Source organism: Phalangium opilio, unplaced genomic scaffold, assembly GCF_054372755.1.
Source record: "Phalangium opilio isolate 3A_F unplaced genomic scaffold, DU_Popi_V2 ptg000041l_1, whole genome shotgun sequence".
Lineage (NCBI taxonomy): Eukaryota > Metazoa > Arthropoda > Arachnida > Opiliones > Phalangiidae > Phalangium > Phalangium opilio.
In genome coordinates this window covers 5,350,881-5,378,008 of record NW_028324165.1, presented here as the reverse complement: position 1 = coordinate 5,378,008, position 27,128 = coordinate 5,350,881, and the positions used below count along the sequence as shown (strand labels likewise).

Sequence of the window (27,128 nt, the reverse complement as noted above, 5' to 3'; positions counted from 1 at the left end):
TGATCACTTGCTTTTGCAAGAGGACATAAACACAGTCTCCACTTGGTGTCTTAATAATAATATTCCGATTAACCCCACAAAATCGATACATGTAAGCTATACTAGGCGTGTAAGTCGAAAGTTGATGACCTCATACATTATTGATTCAAAACCCATACACACAAAAAATGAGACCAAAGATTTGGGTACAATATTTGACACTCAATTGCATTTTTCCAGTCATGTCACTAGGACAGTTAGCCTTTGCCGTCGTTCCTTGGCGATTTCCCTTAAAATTAGTAGACAGTTAAAGTCGCTTCGTCATTTTCGCATATTGTATCTAAGTTTGGTTCGATCTCGATTGTTGTTTGGTTGGGTTGCATGGGGTGGCTGCAGCCAATACCTCTTGAACAAAATAGAAGGAGTACAGCGAAAATTTATAGAATTTAGCCATACACACTTTTTACCCAAGGCTCAATATAATTATGAACTGTTGTTAACTATCCTTGATCTCCTTAAAATTAACGACTGTATAAGACTAAATCATATAACTTTTATTCACAAATTAGTTCACAATATCATCCCACTTTCTACTCTAGTAAATGGTCTTAATTTTTCGGTCCCCATACATTTTCGTAAACAGTGCACTTTTTACAATCATAAACTGTCAATTGATCCTGTAATTAGAATGCAATCAACTTGCAATTCGTTTGCTAATATTTTTGATCTTTTTTCAGATAGTTTAATTAATGTACAAAAACTTACCCGACAGTATATTCTAGATGATTACTAGTTTTTTAAGCTAGGAACAAAAAAAAAAAATTCCTAAATTTTGTACTTAACAGTGCTACTTTAATCAGTTTTTCCTTACATTTATGTCATTACGTGACTCTTCTATATTTTGTATTAATTATTAATTCGTATAATTCTATTTAATTTTGTATATTCTATTTGATTTTGTATAATTTTTATTCATTTGTACATTTTGTTATTAACTATGTATGTGTATATTCTCGTTAACTCACATGAGTTATTTTTATGCACATTAAACTTCCATTCCATTCCATTCCATTAAGTACAATAGTTTGGGGTTAAGATTGCGTATAATTTCAAATATGAATAACAAGCCGGTTATTTAATTGCTTCACTGGTTTTTATTTAAATATTTATTTTAATTTAAATGCTGATTTGGAATCGCTCATATCTTTCTTATTTTTTTGGGTGACAATCCTGAAAAAAAAAAAAACAGATTTCCCAAATTCTTATCTTTACATCAAAATCTTACCTTTATAACAAAATCTTATCTTTACATCAAAATCTTACCTTTATAACAAAATCTTATCTTTACATCAAAATCTTACCTTTATAACAAAATCTTATCTTTACATCAAAATCTTACCTTTATAACAAAATCTTATCTTTGCATCAATATATTTATTTAATCTCAAAATCTGTTCTTTTTCTTTACACATTATATTATCTCAAAAATCTCATTTTTTTCTTTACACTTTATATTATCTCAAAATCTGATCTTTTTCTTTACACTTTATATTATCTCAAAATCTGATCTTTTTCTTTACACTTTATATTAATCTTAAAATCTTATTTTTTACCTCAACACTTTTTATTTATCTCCAAATATTTTATTATCCTAAAACGTTATATATACAACATCTTAATATATTTATCTTAACATTTTAAATATATCTTAGCACTTTACATGACTACCTACCTTCTCCATCACAGTCATACGCAATAGTATCATGGCAAGTATATTTGGCGGTAACCAGAACTACGCCTGTTATAAAAATCATACAAATGAACGTGTTTTTCATAGTGTTGGTTAGACAAATTGACAAATTTTAGTAGACAAATGGCTTTTGGTTCTAACTTTATTCATACGCGCTTTCAAACGATGTAAAAATATTCAGATTGCAATAATTCGTGACTTTCTTTAACCCCTCCGCGTTGTATTGTAATTTAGATATGTCAATACAGGTGTTAATATAATGTACAACTATTGAAGGACGTTAATATATCCCTGTTGTTTTGTTAAAAGGATAGTAGAGATTTTTTTTCGACAAATGTACGGTTTTGATAGTTTAAAATACTATGAAACTGAGAAGAAAGTTTTGTAATATAGTAAATGCTTCGAAAATGGACAGACATACAGGATTTCGAATAACAGTGTCGTCTTCTGGTTGGTGGAGAAGATCTTAGGCTCATATAAAAATCTTAGAATGAAAATTAATGATGGAGTTATACGCTACTATCCCTTAACTTTTTAGAGGCGCTGTTTAAACACATCTCATTTGCGATAGAAGATGCAGGGATTATCACCGTCCTGTACCTATCCTCCTAGCCTGTACTTTCTGATTTTTTTTTGAAAACAGTCCTAAATAAGATATCGCAATGAACTTAAAAATCGGTTTAAATAATTCGTTTCGAAGTGATAGTCATTTGAGAAAAAATTAACCACCATTAGAATATTAAACTAGGAATTGAGTTAATGAAGAGCTAAGATGAAGGAGCGGGTGGTTTATCCAAGTTTTATATAGTAGGGTGGCGTAGCGGTTAGCGCCTTCGCCCCGCAGCAAGAGGATCCCGGGTTCGATCCCGGACTGTGGCACCGGGTGAAAATCTGGGAACAAATCCTTCTGCGTAGAGTTTGCAAGTTCTCTCCCCACTTGTTAAAAGGAGTTTTCCTCCGCGGTCTAACCCGGTTTCTCATTTCCATCAAAACTTGCAGAGGTTAACGGTAATAGTTAGTATAGGGCGCTGTAGGTTAGCTGTGGCATAGGGGCTAGCCACCTATGCAATGTAAATGGACCCACCTGTAAATAAGCCACAGGCTTAGTGTGGAAATCCCTTCATAGATAAAGCCTAGATTATTATTATTATTATTAAGCCCTTCCCTTTACATTCAATCAGATATTAGTATAGGGTCTATGGCGTCTTACAGATTAAAAATGAAAGAAATCTATGTATTTCTGATAACACTATTAAAGAGAGTATTTTACGGTTAATATTGCATATAATGTGAAATATAAATATCAAGTCGGTTTTTTAATGCTTCACTGGTTTTTATTTAAATATTGTATTTGCAGTCGCTGATATCCTTCTTATGCTTTTGGATGACATTCCTGAAAAAATATTTAAATTCATGTTTTAACTGTTACATATAAAGCTCTTGGGTATAAAGAAATGTTTGTGGTAAGCTTTGTAGGTCAAAATCTTTTATCTCTTTCAGAAAGTGGTTTGTTTTCTTCGAATGTTTGCTTGTTCTTCATGCACAGTCATGCTTGTTTCATATCAGTAATACGGGGTATAAGGTGTTAGAAGTGCTTGGTTGAGTTCTTCAAGACTGGGTCCTCGAACCCCAAGCCTTTAATATTGTTAAGATTGCCTTATTATAAATGATTAACATTTGATTAAGCATCGTTTATTGGTTAAAATGTTAATTTTTAAGTAAAACAACAACCTGTTTTACAACTTTAAAATCAAGTAAACGATGCTTATGCAAGTGTTAATGTTAAGGCCCATTTACACTAGACTAAAATCTTACGTTCACGTCGGCGAAGTCGCTTTGTTTGCTTCATTAGCCTGTTCACACTTGTCAACGACTACGTAAAATATTCGCGGGTTTAAGGTTGAAAAAATTCAATTTAAAATCCTAAAAAATAGCCGAATCGCATTCCAATAAGGACAAGGTCCAAACTGAGTAGAGCCCTAGAGCACGTCTGCCGTCTGCTAAAGAAAAGGCGCTAAAAAGAGGTGCTGCCATCTCGACACTGACCGACGAAATTGAATTTTTTCAACCTTAAACCCGCGAATATTTTAAGTAGTCGTTGACAAGTGTGAACAGTCTAATGAAGCGAACAAAGCGACTTCGCCGACGAGAACGTAAGATTTTAGTCTAGTGTAAATGGGCCTTTACAGTGACAATTTTACGGGTCTAGTCTCATGTTTTCTAGCGTCTAGTGAACGTTTCAAGCAACTGTGAAAATACCAAGGCTAGGAGCGACATTTATTTCTAGCGAAAGTTTCTAGCTACTAGCATTTATCAAAATTATCCCTATTTGTAAAAGCGCTTATAGGCCGATCAAAGAACCGAAATCTGTTTCATAAGCTTGCATTTAAAAAGATAAACGTGCCATGCCCATTAATACATCTTATTTTCGAATAGCTCCTAAGTAACGATTAAATAATTATATTGTATCAACACTTACTTTAAAAAACGCGTAGACTATCATCTTAAGCTTTATTATTAAGAAAAAAATAGTAATTTTAGTGCAAATTTAATTATCTGAAAAAAAATTCATTAATATAGTTACCTTTCTAATCGATTCACACCTCTATAAATAAATAGAATTATTTTAAATTAAAATTGTAAAATTCCAACTCCAACCAATCAAACAATCAGGAAGATGAGCAAGCCATAACACAAGTTTCACAATTTTGTTGATTTTGGGGCTACTTTTGAAAGCTCATAACTCTGAAATGGCGTAATGGTTCTTTGGAATTTTTCACTCGGAGTGACTCCAAGAACACGGTATCTAAATTTGGCCAGACTTTTCAAAAACACCCTGTATATTTCTTATATTAATGTGCATATCTAAGACTTTTTACTCCTATTTTCGATCCATTACCAGAAGATAATTTTAAACTCCTGCTTGATTAACTCCTGATATTAATTATAATTATAATAGTAATACTCACTTTGTCTTCATCATTGGTGCTCTAATGACGTAAATATAATGAAATATTTAAATTAGATTAAGTTTAAATATTTTGCAAAAAAGTATATTAGCACATACAGCACAAGCTGCGACACGTTTAGCTTCAAGCTCCTCGTACTTCTGTAAAGAAATTACATTCAATGAAGGAAGTAACTCTTTGAGTTATTGCCCCGATTGACTTTTTTTTTACCTTAACGCACTCAGGAGTTAAACTTGACCGGTAGCCTTTTTCCATTTTTTTATCTATATTAAAGGAAACAATTAGTCTCAGACTTTGCAATTCGGAGTTTTAATCATTATACCTTGTGCAGTAACGTTACAAGCTTTTCCAATTATGTATTTGCACGACAACAGTCCTTTACCCATTTTACACTCATCCTAAAATTCACAACAAAAAAATTTAGTACAATTTAAACTTAGTATGAATTTATTTACAAAAACTTACTCCCAATTTTTCCGCGCATTCTTCAAACAGCTACACATTTGAAATTTTAGTTCATTAATCATTCGCGGCAAAACATTTTTGGAGTTAATCGAGAGTTTCAATTGAGTAAGGGCAAGAAGTGATTTCTAGTTTATTAGGGAGAAGGTATAAATTCGCCACATTTCCAGCTTTATCTCCAGTCCAAACGTAGGTCCGGAGTTAATCCCCGCCTCTAAATTACAACCAGCATCTCATTGGTTCTTGAAAACTCACGTCAGCGCGACGCGAATGACGAAAATTACGTATTTTCCGACTGAGGAGAGGCGAAATAGCCCGGCCTCCTTTTACGTCCCCCCTTTTATTTTGAAAAGGGGGACTGGGACCAGTCTGGGAAATAAGGATATTTTTAAACTAGTCCTTGGGACCAGTGACCCCCCCTAGTGTCCTAAATAATAAAGTCTCCAGAGTGGTCCCAGCCTTTGTTCTCCTATAGATTTGCAATTAATAAACTGGTCCCGAGGACCAGTATCCCCCACTTTTTGAATTAAAGAAACTAGTCCAAGCAATTAATAAACTGGTTTTGGACCAGAGGAAGTGTGCTATTTCCCAGACTGACTGGGACTATGGCACGCGAATATTTAGGCATCTCATACATTCTCCCTAATAAACTAGATATCACTTCTTGGTAAGGGTAAAATCACTTCAATTTTGGTGGTACAAAGTGATGATAGTTTCAACTTTTGAAATTCGGGTGGAGGGGGGGCAAACTATTTGTTTGTTATAAGAATTAATAACTAAATTTTGAAAAAGTATTTCAAGGGAATATGTGTAGTGTAGACCTCTATAAAAATCAATTCACCGTGATTTTTTGCAAGATTAGCAGCAATTGAGCTAGTATAAGCAAATACTCATTTTGATTGGAGCCATTTATATTTGATTCTGATGTTTGTGTTTTTTTTTTCTAATCAGAAACTTAACTTATTCATGGCGAAGCAAACTAATTGTCAAGTTTACTCCGCATACTCATTGTATTCTATAATACAATGAGTATACAAGATATTGAAATCGATAATTAAAAAAAAATTAAACTTTCTTTAATTACGATAAATATCCATTCAATTGGCTCTAAAATCGAAGAGTAGGACCGCGTCATTTTTTGAGTCACGTGTGTAAGATTGTAACGCCAAATTTGATAAAATTAATAAAATGTATTCTTCCCTTTAAAATTTGTTATCTTCCCTTTAAAAAGTAGTTATATTCCCTTTAAACTTTCAATGATTCTCCTTGAGTTGGGGTCAGCGCTGGTCGCGAACCTCGGTTCAATGGGGAATTCCAGCAAATAGAATATCAATGGCCATGGTTTCTAGGCGCACCTGAACGGCTTACAATTCTCTCTGGGGGTTCGTGAGAGTCCCTTTTTTTCTTGTACATATATTTTTAACCCTTTACCTAAAGAATGGAGTTTGCCAAAAGTGTTTTCAAAAGCGTTTGTAGTTTAAGATATTTTTAGTGTATTGTATATTATTGTAATGAACAAAAACTCTGACCTCTTGGGTCACGAAATAAGAGGACGCGTTCGCGTTGCAAACACCTGCAAATGAACAAGTGCGTCATCGTACTAAAAAGAGAAGGCGAATAAGGAGTGGTCATGGAGACGCTTACCACCAAAAGATCGTCGATGATTGGTTCGACAAAAAGAAACCCTTGACCACCAAAAAGCTATATAAGCCCAGAGTGAACAATAAACAAAAACTTTTTGTCACTCTCCACGACCGAGGACGCTTATACCGGATTCCCGTTCCATGCCGTAGACGAAGGCCTGAAGCTGACCGCTGTCCGAACCCTTGCCGCCAATGTTCCTGATCGACGCTATGAGCAAACCGCGCCCGGCTTAAGTGCGCGTAAACGTTAAACGGAAAAAGTTAATTACGGATTTACGGTCTCTCTTGAGACAAAGAATCTGGCAATGAACCTTCAATTGGTTGGGCCCTCGCCCTAGTTCGTCCGCGCCACGCGTTAATCGCTCGTCCTTGCGCCGCGTCGTACCGCACCGTGGAGATAAGGATGTTCCCGCTTAAAAACGTGTTAAGTACAAAAACATTTTCTAAACGTCCTTATGAAACATTTGTTTAGAACTCTAAACCCTTTTGTGGTTAACGAGACCAAAAGCTATTTAATAGCTTTCTTAATGTTAACACCCTTATGTGGTGAATTATATTAATTACTTATTATAACCCTTATGTGGTTTATTCTAATTTTTAAACACCTTCCGTGTTGAAATACGATATCGTATTTAGTGAAACAGGCCTTAGTAGTATTTTATTATTATTGTGCATGCTATTTTTAATTACCAGTCTCATTTAGTGTGCATGCTATTATTTATTATTTTATTTTAGTGTTAATTAAATATGTTCTATTGGCAAACTCCACATACGTTTCCCATGAGTTATTACTCCTATATTTTAAAAACAATCCCCTAGACAACTTTGACCATAATTATATTATTTATCTCACTAACCCCAATAGTGAGCGTTAAGTGAGCCGCCTGGGTATATGACCTTTATAACGATAGTTAGACTAGCCATGAGCCGAAGTTAAGAGTTAAAAGTAAGAAGAAATCGTTATAAATTGGGGGTCCGTCCGGGATCTTCTAATGTTACTTTATGACCAAATTAATTATCCAGTTAATGTAAACTAAACCATCTCAAAAACATCCTGGTAGTCTTTGGCGCTTTTGTTGCCACCTAATTATTAAATTACCTTAGTCGCCTTTTGTGTGCTTGGTTTTTCCCCTTTTGAGGATTTAGGATTTGACTTTTCCAGGACGTAATTTTTTTTGTCTTTATTTGACCTTAAATTCATATTTGTTTATGAATAATATATACGGTCGATTTGACGAATTAACAATAGCTCATTGTAAGCAATCCCGCTCTGAGCGTTACAAGAATCGCGAAGTCGCTAAAACCATGCCTTTAGCTCACAGCAATCCCCCTTCGCGTAGTACTTCACCTACTCCAACGGGGCAACCTAACCAACAGGTACCCCCATTAAACCCAAATTTAGTTAATGTAGGCCCTAATGTCGGTCCCTCCACTAGCCAAGTTAATGCTAATTCTAATGTAAATAGCAGTATAGCCGCCGCTCAGGCTTTATCTCAAAATAGTGGTACGGCAAACGCACCAGGCGCTACCGTCACGGTACCAGCGGACGTTTTAACCGCTCTTATGACACAATTATCTCAAATGGCCGCCCAACAAGCACATTTTCAGGCTTCTTTGAATCAGTTACAGGCTACTATGGCTCAAAATACAGCCCCCTTGCAATCGCCTTCTTTGTTAGCACCCTTAACACCCTCACAGGTTAATCCAATTATTGTTAGTGGAGCTTCTCAGCAAAGCTCGCTTGTAGGGTCAAATTCGGGTTTGCCTCAGCCCATGCCTATAACGGCACCGCAAATTCCAGCTAGTAGTAATTCTAGTACAATAACCCATCTCTCAAACACTGCAGGTGGTATTCAGGGTCAGTTTCAACCCGTAGTAAACAACCCTCCTGTAGCTAGAGCGCAATTTGTTTACTCGAATCCTTTTCCCCCGCCCACCTATACAGGGAGGCCCACGGACTCCGGTCCAAAAGAATTTTTACGAAGGGCTAAACAGATGCGTGTTACGCATGGATTAGAAGAAGATGTTTTTATTCGGGATTGGGTACCCTCTTTATTGCATGGCCCCGCAGCTGATTGGTTCGCGGAACAAGCCCCGTTTAATAGTTTTGATGATTTCGAAGTAGCTCTTAGAGACAGATTTGAGAGAGAATCCAATGATGAGTTTATTCAGGACAAAATAAATGAGAGAACCCAACGCTACCATGAAACCGTTGGTGAATACGCGGATAATTTGCAAAAACTTTTTAGTCAACTGAATAGCCCATTATCTGATAGAAAACAAGCTGCCGCAATTAAGCGAAACCTCCGTAGCGACATTAAGAAGTACCTAATGACCAAAAAGTACACTAGTGTAAGGGAACTACTTGACGACGCGTTTGGAGTAGAACAAATGGTTTTAAAGGAGCGTCGTGAAGATAGCGCCCATAATTCAAGTTCAAAGAATGTACCTAGTTCTTCAAATGGCAATTTTATTAAAGCCAAGAAACCATTTAATAATTCTCAAGCTCCAAACCCCCCGCCAAGTACACCCCAGGTGGGAACAAATATTCAGGGTAGCAGAGGCACGAGTTCCTATTACAATGCAAACGTAACGTGCGATGGCTGTGGAAAGGTAGGGCACATACGTCCCTATTGTCAAGATAGAAAGAAAAATAGACACTCGGGAAACGGGGTAGCGGGCGCCACCAATCCACCAGGAGCCCCGCCCACTCCCTCGCGTCAATAGAAACAACAGTTAGCACGGGGAATTATTTTTTAGAGAACCCTAAAACTTTATCAGCGGGGACTCAAAATTTTATCAATATTTCTGTAGGAACGACCCCGTGCGTAGCTTTAGTGGACAGTGGTTCCAGTAATACAGTCCTACACAGTATTTTAAAACCATTATTAGAAAAGCAGGGTTACGTAACTCGTGATGAAAACATCACCCTAAAACAACCCGATCAAACTCCGTTGATCACGGCAGGAACCGTCACGGTTCCTTTTTGTTTTCCACGTAAACAAGTCACTTTTGAAGCTGTCTACGTATCAGATATCCCTTATCAATGCATTCTCGGGAGAGATATTTTAGGCCATGTTGGCATGGTTATAGATTTTGGACAGAATAACTTTTGTTATCCTGATAATGTTTCTTGTAAACTCCCCTTAGAAAGTGGAAATAATTTTTCCCTGTTTAATTTATCTCTCGAGGATGAAATGATAGATATTGAAGGTCTGAATGCAGCAGTAATTGAAGCACCCTTAGATGATCAACAGCGTTCCTTATTACAATCTTTAGTGCACAAATACAAACCCATATTTTCTAAACTACCTGGTCGAACTACTTGTATCGAACACTATATTAATGTAGGAGAGGCGCTCCCAATTGCTAGTGCCCCCTATCGTTATTCCCCCGCCAAAAGACAAATTATTGACGGCATAATTGACGAGATGTTGGAGCAGGACCTGATAGAACCTTCGTGTGGTCCTTGGGCAAGCCCTATTGTTTTAGTGGGAAAGAAAACCGATATAGGTGAAAAGTCAGTTTTAGAGGGGGAGGTAGAGAAAAAGCCTAATTCCCGTTTATGTGCCGACTATCGGAAGCTAAATAGCGTAACGGTCAAGGATAAATACCCTCTCCCCAGAATAGATGACATCCTCGAGTCAATTAGCAAGCCAAATTATATCACCACGTTAGACATGCGAAGTGGCTATTGGCAAGTGCCCCTACACGAGGCACACAGAGACATGGCCGCTTTTGTGACGCATCGCGGTCTTTTTAGACCAAAGGTGCTGATGTTCGGTTTGAACAATGCCCCCGCAACATTCCAAAGGATGGTGAACAACTTGTTTATGGATCTTAATGACTCAGGGGTGTGTGCCTATTTAGACGATCTTATAATAGCGTCTGCCACTTTCGAACAACATATCCAAACACTAGAGGAAGTCTTTAAAAGATTACTAAACGCGGGCTTAACTATTAAAGCTACTAAAACGCAATTTTGTCGTAAGGAAGCAAAAATCTTGGGTCATATTGTGTCCCATAATGGTGTCATGGTTGACCCCGATAAAACTGGTAACATGGAAAACTTTCCAACCCCGCGTAATATTAGACAACTCCGCAGGTTTTTGGGTATGACCTCGTATTATAGGCGGTTCGTACAAAATTTTGCTAAGATCGCGCAGCCCCTAAACTCACTACTCCACAATGACACTCCGTGGAAATGGACGGAAGCCCAGGAGTCCGCATTTAACGTTTTGAAAACTAAATTAGCTACAGCACCCATTTTAACATCCCCTGACTATGCATACCCATTCATAATTCACACCGACGCCTCTAATGTGGGCTTAGGTGCCGTTCTGTCTCAAAATATTGATGGTAAGAAATACGTAGTTCAGTACGCCAGTAGGGCGCTGAGCTCGGCGGAACAAAAGTATTCAACAACTGAAAGGGAATGTTTGGGAATCGTGTGGGCCGTAGAAAAATTTAGACCTTACGTTGAAGGGACCCAGTTCGATGTTTATACAGATCACAGCGCCCTTCGATGGCTGCACCGAGCTCCTGACCCAACCGGTAAATTCGCGCGTTGGAATTCTCGGTTGCAAGCATTTAACTTTAATATACATCATGTCCCCGGAAAAGATAATTCCGTTGCCGACGCATTATCGCGTATCCCAGAAAGCGACACCCTAGTAGATGGTCAGATTTCGGCTATATCTACCGCCAATCCAGAAAATAAACCTATTCTCTATGATCGCGAAGAATTAATTAATGCTCAAACTACCGACCCTAAATTAGGCCCTCTCATTCTTTATTTGAATGATGGTGGTTTACCAGAGGACCCTAAGCTGCGTGTATGGATAGAGAAGACAGCACCTCTTTGCGAGATTAGGAATACCGTCTTATATAAGGACGTGGGAAAAGCTTGCCATTTTGGGTGGGACCCTTGTAAAATATATTTACCCCAATCATTGAAAGCTAGAATATTATTTCTTAGCCATGACATTCCTTCTGCCGGACATTTCGGTACTAAGAAAACGCTTAGGCGAGTCCAGAGTCAATTCACTTGGCAAGGACTGACAATGGATGTTATTAAATACTGTAAAACGTGTTCGGTGTGCCAGAAGCATAAAATCCCCAGACAATTACCTGCTGGCCTTATGCAAAGCAGCGACGTAACCGAACCATTTGATGTAATTTCAGTGGACCTAAAAGGTCCGTACCCACGAAGTAAACGTGGATTTAAATTTATCCTAGTAGTATCGGACTATTTAACCAAATGGGTGGAAATTTTTCCCCTTCGTAACGGTACTTCAAAACCCATAATTAGACATTTAATTGACGATGTTTTTACACGTTATGGTCTCCCCTCGGTGGTTGTTAGCGACAATGGAAAGGCTTTTGTTTCTAAGCTACTTAAAAATGTGTACCAGCAATATGGTATTAAGCAACGACTAACGTCGTTATATCATCCTCAGGAAAACTTCACTGAGAGACATAACCAAATTATCGGTACTATGATAGCTTCCTATATCCATGACAACCACCAGGACTGGGATCAAGGACTCCAACAGTACGCTATGGCCATTAGAACAGCGGTCAATGATTCCACTGGGTTTAGTCCTTCTGAACTTATGTTCGGACGCGAAATACGCACAGCGTGCTCTCTAACTGATCCCCAGACGTCAGATGTTGACGTGACTAATGAAAAAGGAAAGGCCTATGGTCTTACGGTCATGCCAAAAGTTACCCATTCTTTAGAAAAGGCATACAATAATTTGAAGAAATCTCAAATTAAACAAAAAGTTTATTACGATAAACGTCACCGAGATTTCGAGCTGTCAGAAGGAGACCTGGTTTTAAAACGGTCCCATTTTCTGTCCAATGCAGCAGATAAATTCGCTTCAAAGCTTGCGCTTTCATTTGATGGACCCTATCGAATCGCGCAGAAATTAAGCCCACTTAGCTATAAATTAGAAACAATGGACAAAAAGGCCCTCTATGGTAAATACCATATATCCCAGCTTAAACCATATGTTGCGCGTGACGAGGCGATTCTTCAACCTAGCGATGTTAGCAACCCGTCACCAGTAGACACTTGTGACACTACTGAACCTGACGAGGTAACCAATACCAGCGGACGCGTTTTGCGACCACGAGACCCCAATACTGGAAGGGTCAAACCAATCCTAGTGTGATTGTGTTAATTTTTTATAGGCCTCACTCCTTTTGAGAGATAGTGCCTTTAGTTTTGTATTTGGCTGATTTTTTTCTTCCAAATTTGGTGCACCATTTTATTTTTGGGATGGTTTGTTATTTTCAATGTCCCATCACGCCATAAGTAACGTTAACATACTTATGGTTGTAAATAGTTTCCTAATTGCGCATATGTACATAAAGTAACTGCAGAAGTTTTTTTTTCTTCGAATTTTTTTTTGAGTTTTTTAATTTATCCCTTAGTTTTTGTATATATTTACCCCTTAGTTTTTGTATATATTTACCCCTTAGTTTTTGTATATAGTCTCCGCGGACGTCGACGTTAGTTCCGGGGGAATTTGTAACGCCAAATTTGATAAAATTAATAAAATGTATTCTTCCCTTTAAAATTTGTTATCTTCCCTTTAAAAAGTAGTTATATTCCCTTTAAACTTTCAATGATTCTCCTTGAGTTGGGGTCAGCGCTGGTCGCGAACCTCGGTTCAATGGGGAATTCCAGCAAATAGAATATCAATGGCCATGGTTTCTAGGCGCACCTGAACGGCTTACAATTCTCTCTGGGGGTTCGTGAGAGTCCCTTTTTTTCTTGTACATATATTTTTAACCCTTTACCTAAAGAATGGAGTTTGCCAAAAGTGTTTTCAAAAGCGTTTGTAGTTTAAGATATTTTTAGTGTATTGTATATTATTGTAATGAACAAAAACTCTGACCTCTTGGGTCACGAAATAAGAGGACGCGTTCGCGTTGCAAACACCTGCAAATGAACAAGTGCGTCATCGTACTAAAAAGAGAAGGCGAATAAGGAGTGGTCATGGAGACGCTTACCACCAAAAGATCGTCGATGATTGGTTCGACAAAAAGAAACCCTTGACCACCAAAAAGCTATATAAGCCCAGAGTGAACAATAAACAAAAACTTTTTGTCACTCTCCACGACCGAGGACGCTTATACCGGATTCCCGTTCCATGCCGTAGACGAAGGCCTGAAGCTGACCGCTGTCCGAACCCTTGCCGCCAATGTTCCTGATCGACGCTATGAGCAAACCGCGCCCGGCTTAAGTGCGCGTAAACGTTAAACGGAAAAAGCTAATTACGGATTTACGGTCTCTCTTGAGACAAAGAATCTGGCAATGAACCTTCAATTGGTTGGGCCCTCGCCCTAGTTCGTCCGCGCCACGCGTTAATCGCTCGTCCTTGCGCCGCGTCGTACCGCACCGTGGAGATAAGGATGTTCCCGCTTAAAAACGTGTTAAGTACAAAAACATTTTCTAAACGTCCTTATGAAACATTTGTTTAGAACTCTAAACCCTTTTGTGGTTAACGAGACCAAAAGCTATTTAATAGCTTTCTTAATGTTAACACCCTTATGTGGTGAATTATATTAATTACTTATTATAACCCTTATGTGGTTTATTCTAATTTTTAAACACCTTCCGTGTTGAAATACGATATCGTATTTAGTGAAACAGGCCTTAGTAGTATTTTATTATTATTGTGCATGCTATTTTTAATTACCAGTCTCATTTAGTGTGCATGCTATTATTTATTATTTTATTTTAGTGTTAATTAAATATGTTCTATTGGCAAACTCCACATACGTTTCCCATGAGTTATTACTCCTATATTTTAAAAACAATCCCCTAGACAACTTTGACCATAATTATATTATTTATCTCACTAACCCCAATAGTGAACGTTAAGTGAGCCGCCTGGGTATATGACCTTTATAACGATAGTTAGACTAGCCATGAGCCGAAGTTAAGAGTTAAAAGTAAGAAGAAATCGTTATAAGATTTTCACGTGACAAAAAATGGCGTGGTTGTACTCTTAATTTTTTGGGAAAAATTAATTGGATATTAATCGTAATTAGCTAAAGATAAATTTTTCATTATCGATTTCGATATCTCCTAAAGCAGACCTTTCGATTAAGGTGTAATGTTAGGTACCCTTAGCTTTTTCTTCAAGAAAATAACTGAAAACGTGTACCTCAACATTTTGAACCTAAATCACAGTCGCCTCAGAGCCAATCAAGGTCATACCTACAGGCCCCCCTCCCACGGATACTGGCACCGCCTAGCACTTATATGTTTCAAAGCTACAAGTTTCCCATAGCAGACGACCGTTTCTCTTTACTTCAATTTCTCCTTAATTCAAATATTTTATGTTCAGATTGATGTACACGTTTTTTCAGTTAATTTCATAAAATCTCATCGGGGATAGATTTAATTTTAGTATAGAGCCCCTCCCTCCAACACGTAACGAAAATTTTAAATTATCTTATTGGCTCACTTCAACCAAAGAGAATGTACCAAGAGGAGCAGAAAGTTTAGCCTTTCACAAGGCTTTTGAAAAGCCCGGCCACGATTTTGTAGTAACTAGATCCGGTTTTTGGTTTTTGGCTTAGCAGGCGACGCCTTTTATTGGTTAAATTATTTCGACAGCTTAATTTTGGTGGTGGCAAAGGGTTGATCTCTGGGTTGACCTATGACGTACAAAAGGTGATTTTTAAGCAGACGGCAGGGTCACGAGAACAACCGGAACTAGTTTCTCCAAATTCAGAGTTGGTCCTTATCTCGAAAGTTTCTGCTCCTCTTGGTATATTCTCTTTGCTTCAACTACGTTTTGAGGACGTTGCTGACGGGGACGGCGAAAAATACGTAATTCCTTTTTACCTCTGTCGCTATGACCCGCCTCTTCCTTCATACCCCTCCGTTCCGAGGAAGGGAGTCCGGGACTTTGCCGCGCGCCAAGATTACTCTGTTCTCCATTCCTACTTCTAAAATTAAATCTATCCCTGATCTCATTGAGCATTGGTGCTTAATAAATTTGTTTCTAATAATTTTTTGCAATTAGTGGTACACGGACTAACTATTACATATATCAAAACGTAGTAAATTACAATTAGTAATTTTTAATTGTTAAGTTATGCTTTATTTTAAAGGCCGACTTCCAACGAAAAGGGTTCTTACGAACTGAAAACCGAGCATCGAGACTAACAATGGAGCGACCGTGCCGATTTTTGAATCCCCGCTGGGGCAAAAGTTGGAACGGTTCTAGCGAAATGAAGATGGACAATAGAAATCCTTTTAAATTTATTTCCTCTCGAATTTTTGCTTTCCCCTGAAGGAAATTCTCTATTGTGTATCTTCAGTTCGCTAGAACCGCATTACACGGCTTTCAGTTAGCTAGAACCCTTCCATCTTTGCCCCAGCGGGACTTCGAAAATCGGCACGGTCGCTCCATTGTTAGTCTCGATGCTCGGTTTTCAGTTCGTAAGAACCCTTTTCGTTGGAAGTCGGCCTTTAACATACCTCTTCCAACGCTTTGCAAGTCTAGATGAGGACAGTTATAAAATTAATGTTAATTAGTTGAATGTATAGAGTTTAACAATGATTTCTTACTTTGTTTTGATCGGCTTTACCCTATTTTATTTAAAATTTATCTTAAACATTCTACTTCAATTTAAAAATTATAAATAGTAACTCACAGCACAAATTTCTGCACATTTTTTGTCGTTTTCTGCCTTGAAACCTTGGGCTTTCTTTTAACAAAGAAGATCAATATAAATTTAGATTTATTTAGTTTTAAATAAAACCGGTTGTTTATTTTATGACCTCTTTTGTTCCTTGCGTAATTTTATAAAAAGTCAATTAATACTTACCGCCTTGCACTTGTTGCTCATCAATGATTCATATGACCGATAAAATGGATCGCCTATTGAAAAAGGTGAATGTATAGCCATAGCTTAATATTTCTCTTTTTCTAAAAATATTATCTCCAACTTAATATATTTTAATTTATATCTTAATCTTACCATTATATCAAAATCATATCTTTATACCAAAGTCTTGTCTTTACCTCAAAAACTTGTATTAATCTTAAACACTTTTTTTAACTTAACATTTTAAATTACTCTCAAAATCTTATCTTTATTTTAACACATTATATTTAACTCAAAATTTTATCTTTATGTTAACCCTTTATATTCTTCTCAAAGCCTTGTCTTTATCTTAACAATTTATATTTATCTCAAAACCTTATATTTATCTTAATACTTTACATTTATCTCAGAATAGTATCTTTATCTTACCCCTTTTTATGTGTTGCAAAATCTTATCTTTATCTTACCCCTTTTTATGTGTCGCAAAATCTCTTTATCTTAACCCTTTTTATGTGTTGCAAAATCTTATCTTTATCTTAACCCTTTCCATGTGTCGCAAAATCTTATCTTTATCCTAACCCTTTTTATGTGTCTCAAAATCTTATCTGTCCCTTAACACTTTTCATTTATCTTAACACTATGTTTTAACCCTTTTATGTGTTTCAAAATCTTATCTTTACCTTAACACTTTATATTTATCTTAAGACTATGTTTAACCCTTTGTTTTGAACTCAAATTCTTATATTAATTTTAACCCCGTATCGCCCTGTATATTTATCTTAGAACTTCATATTTTCTTAACACTTTATATATATCTCAACACTTCATATTTTCTTAACACTTTATATATATCTCAACACTTCATATTTATCTCAACACTTCATATTTATCTCAAAATATTATCTTCATCTTAACAATTAATATTTATCTCAAAATATTGTCTTTATCTTAACCCTTTACATTTATCTCAAAAGCTTTACATGACTTCATACCTTTTCCATTACAGTCGTACTCAACAATTTCATCGCAAGGAGTTTGGGCGGTAACCAGCGCAACGCCTGTTATAAACACCATCCAAATGAAGGTGGATTTCATGGTATCGGTTAGACAAATTGACAAATTTGATTAGACATATGGCTTAGGGTTGTAACGTTATTTATACTCTCATTGCAACAAGGAAAACATATTCAAATTACAGTATTTCGTGACTTTGGTTAATTTAAATATTTCCGCGTTTTGATTGTAATTTAGATGTATCAATACAGGTGTTAACATAATGTACAACTATTGACGGACGATAATATATCCACTTTGATTTTGGATAGTAGTTTATTTTTGACAAATGTACGATTAAAATACTTTGAAAATGAGAAGAAAGTTTTGGTTTTGTTATATAGTAAACTAGCTGTTACCCGCGGCGTCGCTCGCTTGTAATAAGAACTTCCATCAAAATGATATAAAGAATGGGTAGATTTTACTGATGACTAATATTTTTGTAGCACCCTAGGAGCAAAGGCACTCGGCGTTGCCCGTCAGCCCGTCGGGACATTTTTTATTGCTTTCACGCGGACATTATTCCATACAGAAGGGTTTTTAAGTTTTTGGCCGCCATTTAAAAAGATGGAAACAAATCGAACCCAAAAGACCATTCAGCCCGTCTATAGGTTAAAGGAAAGCAGTGTTCTAAATGTTTACAAAATCGGTTGAAAAGCGCGGACTTTGTTGCATAGAGAAGATTTTTTACATTTCTGGGCGCCATTTTTTAAAATGGCGGCGGATTGGAAAAATCTTTCTTAGTACGCGCCTACTACTTATGAGTAACGTTCCTGCAAATTTTCAGCCTTCTAGGGCAAGCGGTTTGGGCTGGGCGTTGATTATCAGTCAGTCTGTCAGTCAGTCAGGACTTTGATTTATATAGATATAATAGTTACTTCGAAAATGCGAAAGATGATGACGCAACATCATAACGGGGTCATCTTCGGGTTGGTGGATAATAATATCTTAGCCTGAAGACTTTCGTTTTCAACATGGATCGTGCCGCGTGAGACTATATTAAACAATGTGGTTTTCTTCAAGATATCGCACGACTAAACATTATCTGGGAGCACGGCAGTGCTCCCAGCCAAGTCGAGCACTGACATCCTTTTCTCGAAGCAACTCGTGGCACTTTTAAGCCCACTGTAACTTCGTGATGGGTACAGGTAGAAGCCTGAAATTTTGCTTGCCGCGAGGACTGTCAATCGTTGCTATAGTTTCCAAGTTTCAAGTTCCTACTCTATATACTTTTCGAAATATCGCAGGTGAAATTTACCTTATTTTGTCACTCACTCACTCACTCACCGATCATCAAAATTCTAAGGTTCTTCTAGAGGAGATAGAAACTTAAAATTCAGGATTTAGTTTTCATTTATTTTATAAAGCACAGAAAAATTAAAACATCCCGAAATTTTTATAAAAGTGTTCTTTAGTTCTTTATTTTAAAACTAGATGGCGCTGCCGTCTTTTCAACAGAAATAGTGTGTTCTTGATGAAAGGACGTAATGGTCCAAAGTTAACCGAATGTTAAATAAATATTAAAGCTAATAGGAGTAGTAGTGTAAAAGAAATGTGTCGAAAATGATGCTACGTTCTTTTATTAGGATATCGCGTACAATCTTTATTGCATATTCTCTGCGGGTCGAAAGGGGTAATTCAGCGTAAATATGGACAAACGTTAGCGATTATATTGGTAAACGAAGTACCACGAGAGGGTCTTGTTTTAATATAACTACCGAAGTATAACGAGAGTCTACAAAAAGATGTGAGATCCTATGAAAAACATTAACATGTACAAAAATGGGCCAAGCCTCGCTTCGTGTCTTCTCCGCCGTAAAACGTTCTGAGATCCCATGTAGAGCCAAGTCTGCCTTTTGTTCTCATTCAATCGCCAATTGAACAATTATGTTATAAATTAAGTCCTTTTCCTAATTAATAACCAATATTCTTTGACTCTATCATTATTATACATCTTTGTTCGTATCAAAAATATCGTGACTTGGCAAGCGCAGGTGTACATAAGGTTATGCATAACTCGCCTTATAAACTTGTAAATAGGGTTATGTATAACTCACTATATAATTTGTACATTGGGTTGTGCATGACTCATCTTATAAACTTGTACATATCCCCTCGACCATAAACGATTTAGTGAATATCCCTTCGATTATTTTAAAATCGGCAACGGTTTAGTGAATATCCCCTCGACTTCCTTTTAATATTACTTATCTGCGATTGCCAAGTCACGATATTTTTGATACGAACAAAGATGTATAATAATGATAGAGTCAAAGAATATTGGTTATTAATTAGGAAAAGGACTTAATTTATAACATAATTGTTCAATTGGCGATTGAATGAGAACAAAAGGCAGACTTGGCTCTACATGGGATCTCAGAACGTTTTACGGCGGAGAAGACACGAAGCGAGGCTTGGCCCATTTTTGTACATGTTAATGTTTTTCATAGGATTTAAATTACAACTGATATTTCCTGAAACAAAGACTTCAATTTAATGATATAAAAATCTTTGAACGAAAATTAATGATAGAGTTATACCAAGAAAAGATATCTAGTTTACTAGGGAGAAGGTTTAAATTCGCCACATTTCTAGATTTATCTCCAGTCCAAGCGTAGGTCCGTTGTTAATCCCCGCCTCTAAATTACAACCAGCATCTCTTGAAAACTCACGTCAGCACGACGCGATTGACGAAAATTAAGTGTTTTCTGACCGAGGAGAGGCGAAATAGCCCGGCCTCCTTTTGCGTCCCCCTTGTATTTTGAAAGGGGGACTGGGACTATGGCGAGCGAATACTTAGGCATCTTGTAAATTCTCCCTAGTAAACTAGACATCGCTTCTTTTTTATACACTACTATCCCATTAAATTTTAGGAGGCGCTGTTTAAACGCATTTCATTTGCCATAGAAGGTCCAGGGAATATCACCGATCAGTACGTTCTGTTTTGGCTTTAACACACACATAAAGGAGATATCGCATTGAACTTCAAAATCTGTTTAAATAATTCATTTTGAAATAATACAGTCATTTGAGAAAATATTAACCATCATTAGAATATTAGTTTAGGAATTGGGTTAATGAAGAGATATTTTTCAAGTTTGAAAATATTTCCTGTAATATAATAAAACAAATAGCTTATATTTTAACCTACAATAATTTCCGTGTAACAAATACTAAAATGGTAGAATCGAAAATAATAATGTAATTTTAGAAACAGGAATGGAGAACGGTTTGTATTTACTTCAGTCCGACTCATATCCCAGTATATAGCCCCTCCCTCCAACACGTAAGGAAAATTTTAAATTATCTTATTGGCTCACGTTTTGATGACGTTGCTGACGATGGCATCGAAAAATATTTAGTTCCTTTTTAGTTCATTACTTCTCACATCTGGAATATCTTGTGCTGTCACTTAAACAAATGTTGAAAGCGATAACGCTATGGTGGCATAGATACAGGTTATCAAATGCTTGCCTCGCAGCCAACGAAAAAAACATTCCCCCCCCTCACTGATACACTAGATGATATTTCACTTGAAGTAAATTTATCGAAATAGGGTTACGCTAAATTATAGGCTAGACCATCTTGTTTAAATTGTAACAGTAGACCTATGAGAACGAAAACATTATGCAAAATTCTGTCTGGTCGTAAAACTCTCCTAAATTCGAGATTTATGTTAAAAATTTTATATTTATTTTCAAAGTACAGTACAAGGTTTTCAAGGAATTTTAGTTTGTCGGTGTTTCGTCGATTCTCTCCAAGGTACCTTTGTTGCCATTCAACAAAACTCGATCACTTAAAATAATTTCCCAGTTTTTAGTGTGACCCATTTGGCCTAGCAAAACTGTAATATGGCCGGGGCCATCTTGTTCAATTGCTGTTTTAGAATCATTGCTCCAATGTCTTACCATGAGTCCATGAGACACCAAACCTCCCAACTCAGTGGCCACTCCGGCTAGCATTGGGAAGAACGGACTCCAACCCATGTCCGTACTGTAAGCAATCAGAATTTCTCCACGCTGAAAGATACAGTAATTATATTATTAGCAAAAGAAAATTATAACTGTAAACCTTTTATAGTCCGTTCCTTTTCTTTCATTTCATCCATATTCTAAAATTGCAAATTTTCATCGTATGACGTTAAAGATAGAAGAGTGGAGAAGCTAAGAATTTTCTTAATGCTAACCTGGTAAACGTAACTCTGTATGCCAGCGTGCCATTCATAGTAACTCAATTTACGTCATATCTATTTGGCTTTGTCAAAGGCCCTTTGATCTGCATTCTCACACCTGTCAATACAAAGAGAAGGAGAGTTGCACTTGTAATCTAATTTTATTCGGAAATTGTCAGTGTAAGTGAGCGACTCTATCTATTTTTAGAAAAGTTTGATTTATAAGATTTTAGAAGAAACAAACACCGGACGTTTTAAGGAAATAAAAAGAGGCGCTAGACATTTTACTTCGGGACAATGATAAATGAGACGAAGCAGCCAGATCAAAGCCTCAAACACACAGAGACAAAAAAGGTCCAAAATGATACTGTATATTGGTTTGAACCGAAGTTGACCTTCAATGAAATAAAAAAGACAAAACAAAAAAGAAATAAAAAGGATATAAGAAAATACAAATACAAATTCCAAGAAAACCGTCGTCGCTGCTTGAAGAAATTGGCTCCGAACCAAAATATCCTAAGGTGGTTCCATATTTTACACATCGTCTGTACCAATCACAATGACTAATCACAGAAGTAACATGAACAAGTTGAGAAGCCAAAATATTACCTCACCGAAAATTATACTTTTGTGAAGAACTTTAAGATATGTCCCATACGTATGACACTTCCTAATCTGCGTAATTATAGAGAACTACTCACAGCTAGTTCGAAAGGACTACACGCGGTCTTGCAGTCCATCTTCCTATTTAGTCTGTGCTAAGCCTTGTTTGAAACGAACATGGTGCAGCGTTCTCTTGATTTCTTCTTGAGTGGACAATGTTGAAACTATACAAAGATGAGCATAAAAGTAATAATATTAACGGCATGGACCAAATGTAGATGGAGTTAGAGAGAAACGCAGTAAACCATTACATCGAATTACATGTTATTAGGTTATATCAGAAGTGAGATGAGACTAGGAGTGAAGGGCTCTAGCATTGGTAGTAGATCCTGGCACTAGTGAACAAATTTGAGGATTTTATGCCGCTTCCATCGCGCCTACACTACTGAGAAAAAAATTGGTCGAGTTCCAAAAACATTTCCTACCCCCTTCCCCTCAACCTAAAGCCGCGGAACACGGACGCTGGTGCTTGAATCTAGTTCGGCCGTCTACCACCGCGAGCGTCTCACGTTTAGGAGGGGAAATTCTGAAACCGCCACCAGAGGGCCAACCGTTGGTGTGTTATCAAGAATATTCACTTTCGCCGAGTGAAGAATTTGGTTAGCTCAGTACTTCTAGTCTCATATCACTTCTGGTTATATCTATGACGTTTCACCTACGTCACTTCTTAACAAGTGACTAACTTATGGAACATATCTTAAGAACTTATGATACAATAAATACCAATAGAGATTATCTATGCAGTGTGAGTTATGTCAAAGAGGAATTGGCTATAGAAAATATCACCCCTAAACCACGATAGAAAATAGGTCCAGTTAGGAATCTCTTCCATTTCTAAACGACACGCGGCAATTACAAACGCGGAAATGTTCACAGAAATGAATCTTTGCCAATAAAATAGTTAGCCCTAATCATAAGACCAAAACATTAGGTAATTTTATAGAAAATCGGTTTCTAAATGCATCTGTAAGTTATTTGAAAAGATACGGCCTAATCATCGTACGAATGACGAACTATTTTCACCTTCCTCTACATGGTGTCCCGCAAATTCAAGCGCCTTTGATCATTGATAATGCCAACCGGGAGTCAGTGACAAAGGACATGTCGTGATGTTAATATCCCCACTCGTACGGGATAATCTAGTGTTAACTAAAGACGAGGGGCTGATCACTCTGCAGAATCGGTGTACACGCAGCTCGAAATGTTTTTGTAATATCCGCGTAATCGTCGAGTATTTTCTTCGTTCTTGACCTGTCTTTACATTTGTTGTTTGGCATAATTGTAATCATGGCAAAATCTAGGAGTAATCCATGTATTCATTACGTAATCTAGGTGTAAGTCCCATAATTAATGCATAGTTCACGTGATCTTAATAGTTGTGTTATCTTACCGTTATCAAGGTGTGACCTTAGCTTTATCATGGTGTGACCTTAGCTTTATCATGGTGTGACCTTAGCGTTATCATGGTGTAATAAATGTAAATTGTGTGACATTAGTGTAATTCCAGTAACATTAGCACACGGCGTAATTTGGTTGTAATCATGGTGTAATCTGGGATTAACGTGAGTAATCTAGGTGTAATTCGTGTAATTATGGTGTAACCTTTGTCTGATACACATGTAACACATGATCTTGCTTCAATACTTGGTGTATTACGCCTATATCTTAACGTAATCCAAATAATCTCCGCTTAATCCTACATAAAGTAATTTGTGTAATACAAGCTCGTAGTGAACGGCCCCTCGACTAAAGAGCACGAAGCCAATGCCTTTCTCTATTGCACTGTGCCAACTTGTAGTTTTATGAGTCAGAAGCTTGCATGGTCCGTTCCGCTTTCGTAAAGTTATTATTCTTTCCCGCCAAATTTTAACAAAAGGCGCTCAACGCGCGCACCCGAATTGCCCCCGCTTGGGTGCCCTTGTTTAATCTAAAAGCGCGCGCAAAAAAACTCTATGGTCCGCTTAACTTGTTATTGACACGCGTGACACCCTACAAGGCTTAGCCAAGAAACAAAAGATACGTCAATTTCTAGGCTAACTTGACGTTAAGCCCTTTTTATGATCTTGTTAAAAACTATTCATGCAATATGTAAAGGCTTATTTTTAGTTATTATGTGACTTGTTAATTGAAACATGCGTCGTGTTTTGTGGATTTTGAAGAATATGTATTTCGTAATCGTACCCAAAGATTCGATGTGGGATTACAATGAAATATTTTTGATTAATGCCATGAAGTTGTAGTGAATTATTTCAAACTTAAAGATAATTACATTTGAAATTAAATTAATTCGTTAAAATTATAAGTAAATTACCCAAAATTATTTCAAATTAAGTAGGTTACTATAGAATTTATTTAAATGTTACGTAACTTACAAGTATTCTTTAAAATGTTAGGAAAATTACATGATTCCTCAAATGTAATACGAAAAATAGGAAAATTCATTGATTTTTTTCAGAAAAAAATAGATGTGTTTAGAAATTTTTGTCTGGTAAATAGATGGTTTTAGTTTTTAGTGCCTGAAAAAATAAATGGATTCAGTGATTAGTGCCTGAAAAATAGATGGATTCAGTGATTAGTGCCTGAAAAATAGATGGATTCAGTGATTAGTGCCTGAAAAATAGATGGATTAAGTGACTAGTGCATGGAAAATAGATGGATTCAGTGATTAGTGCCTGAAAACTAGGTTCAATGAGTTCATATTGGAGGAATTCAATGATTAGGCATAACCTTAATTCACCCTTTAAAATAAAGCTCAAAAAATAGTTTTAATCATTTTTAAAAGAAAGGACAATAAAAATAAAAGGGCACATAAAGTCGCATAAAGTAATGAATATTTAAAAAAAAACTATGTGTCCATCTACAATAATAATGAAGATACAACCAATTAATTTTATCAACCGCGTAAGCAGACGACGTTTTAGCATTATAAATATTAACACGGCACTTTCATTTAAACCTTTCAGATCCTTACCAAGAAAATGCCGCATTGACATCGAGTTATTAAAAAATTAATATTGACTGTCTTAATGTACAGAGGCTAGAAAAAGTAAAAGATAATAGAAGAAAATGGAATGACTGAAGTATCAGATATTCAAATGTTACAGTTTAGTGACATGATTATCGTCTGCTACCAGGAACTTTCTCGTGACGTCAGACCCTCCTATATCTTACCTCGGTTTTTGGCGACCATATTGGAAGTCGTCTGCTCAGTCCAAACAATTTAGACTACCAACATTATATTGACGTCACGTCCCCGTAGCTCCTCCCCTCTCAGTACCACTCTATATGACATCAAACGGCTAATCCGTCTAGAGTTGTTAAATAATTACTAAATAGAACAGTTAACAATAATACTTTAATGACTTTTTCCTAGTATCAATGTAATGTCGTGGCTTTTGTATAATTTCGTATAATTCTGTATAAATTTGTATAAGGGACCGTCCATAAACTACGTCACGCGAAAAAAAGCATTTTCTGACCCCCCCGTCCCCCCAGATCACGCTTCGTCACGCTTTTCTCAGACCCCTCCCCTAAAAACCACGTCACATTTCTTTAACACCCCCCCCCCGTCTGCACTATGATTTGTCTTAATTTACAAATTTAATTTGATTAATTTCTTAGGTGATATGCCGCTCTCGCAGAAATATTTTGCTCGGCTGAAAATTCAAAGTTCTCTTCCGTTTTAAGCTTTTTCCCTCTGATTGACCTTTAGAATTTTAATGTCTGAATCATGAATGTGCTTTTTATAAGCTTCAAAAAAGTTCCATAAAGCTTAGTTGAAGGGGCACACTTTTTAGGTTTCGACACTGTCACCGAAAACAGACTAATCGAGCTTGAGATTTAGAAAATTTGCCAAAGAAACTAAACCATTTCAATCGGCAGGGGGATTTGATTCATCCTCGAAAATAATAGGGGCGAATAAACAGAGACATAAGAGAGTTTACGCTGTTTATTTTAAATGCGCTATTTAAATAGCCCCTTCCAAAAAGTTTTGAAAAAATGTTCTTAGTCTGAGTCAGTTCAGTTCTTCCTACAAACAGGAAGTAGTTTCCCCGCATAGCCTAGTTCACAACCTAGATATGACGTTTTTTAGCTCCAAGTGCGCGTGCGCGAGGAACTTAAACAACAAGATGCACAAGGCAGTCAAACTTTTTGGAAGGGGCTATTGGCTATAAAAAGGTGTAAATAGTAGAAAATTGCTTAAATTTTCTACTATTTAAGCGATGATGGAATAACAATTTTGGTAAATTATTGTAACGGTGGACTATGGAATGTTGTCTTTTCCTCTTTTATAACATAAGAGAGCCAATGGGCTTCTTACTGACTTCGTAAGAAACTGTTCTTTCATTCATTAATTATTTTAAAAAAATTGTTTAACTTCAATTTGCAACAAAAAAATATTCTACAGGGCCGGTAGGCCCTTGTAGATATGACTTGATACTCTTTTGTAACGTTAAAGCAAAATTCACATGCTTTTACCATTTTTCCTATGGAGATTAACATGGGGTTTTTCGTGATATTTAGCCACCTCTAACTGAAAAACTAGAGCGAAATTACTTTTCGGAATACTCTTAATTTAA

The 27,128-nt window shown here is 36.7% G+C and overlaps 2 long non-coding RNA genes across 3 annotated transcripts; both read right to left on the bottom strand.

Annotated features, from left to right (window-relative positions):
• Window positions 1–4,796: 4,796 nt before the first annotated feature.
• On the bottom strand, window positions 4,797–5,082 carry LOC149679536 (uncharacterized). The gene is made up of 3 exons (XR_016365926.1): window positions 5,021–5,082; window positions 4,909–4,961; window positions 4,797–4,838 (listed from the first exon to the last, which is right to left on the bottom strand). It is a non-coding gene; the product is annotated as an uncharacterized LOC149679536 (long non-coding RNA).
• Window positions 5,083–21,433: 16,351 nt separating this feature from the next.
• Window positions 21,434–21,951, bottom strand: LOC149679535 (uncharacterized). 2 transcript variants are annotated; one of them, XR_016365925.1, is made up of 4 exons: window positions 21,901–21,951; window positions 21,786–21,825; window positions 21,623–21,733; window positions 21,527–21,558 (listed from the first exon to the last, which is right to left on the bottom strand). It is a non-coding gene; the product is annotated as an uncharacterized LOC149679535 (long non-coding RNA). The 2 variants fall into 2 exon arrangements; XR_016365924.1 differs by having other exon boundaries at window positions 21,434–21,733.
• Window positions 21,952–27,128: the final 5,177 nt, after the last annotated feature.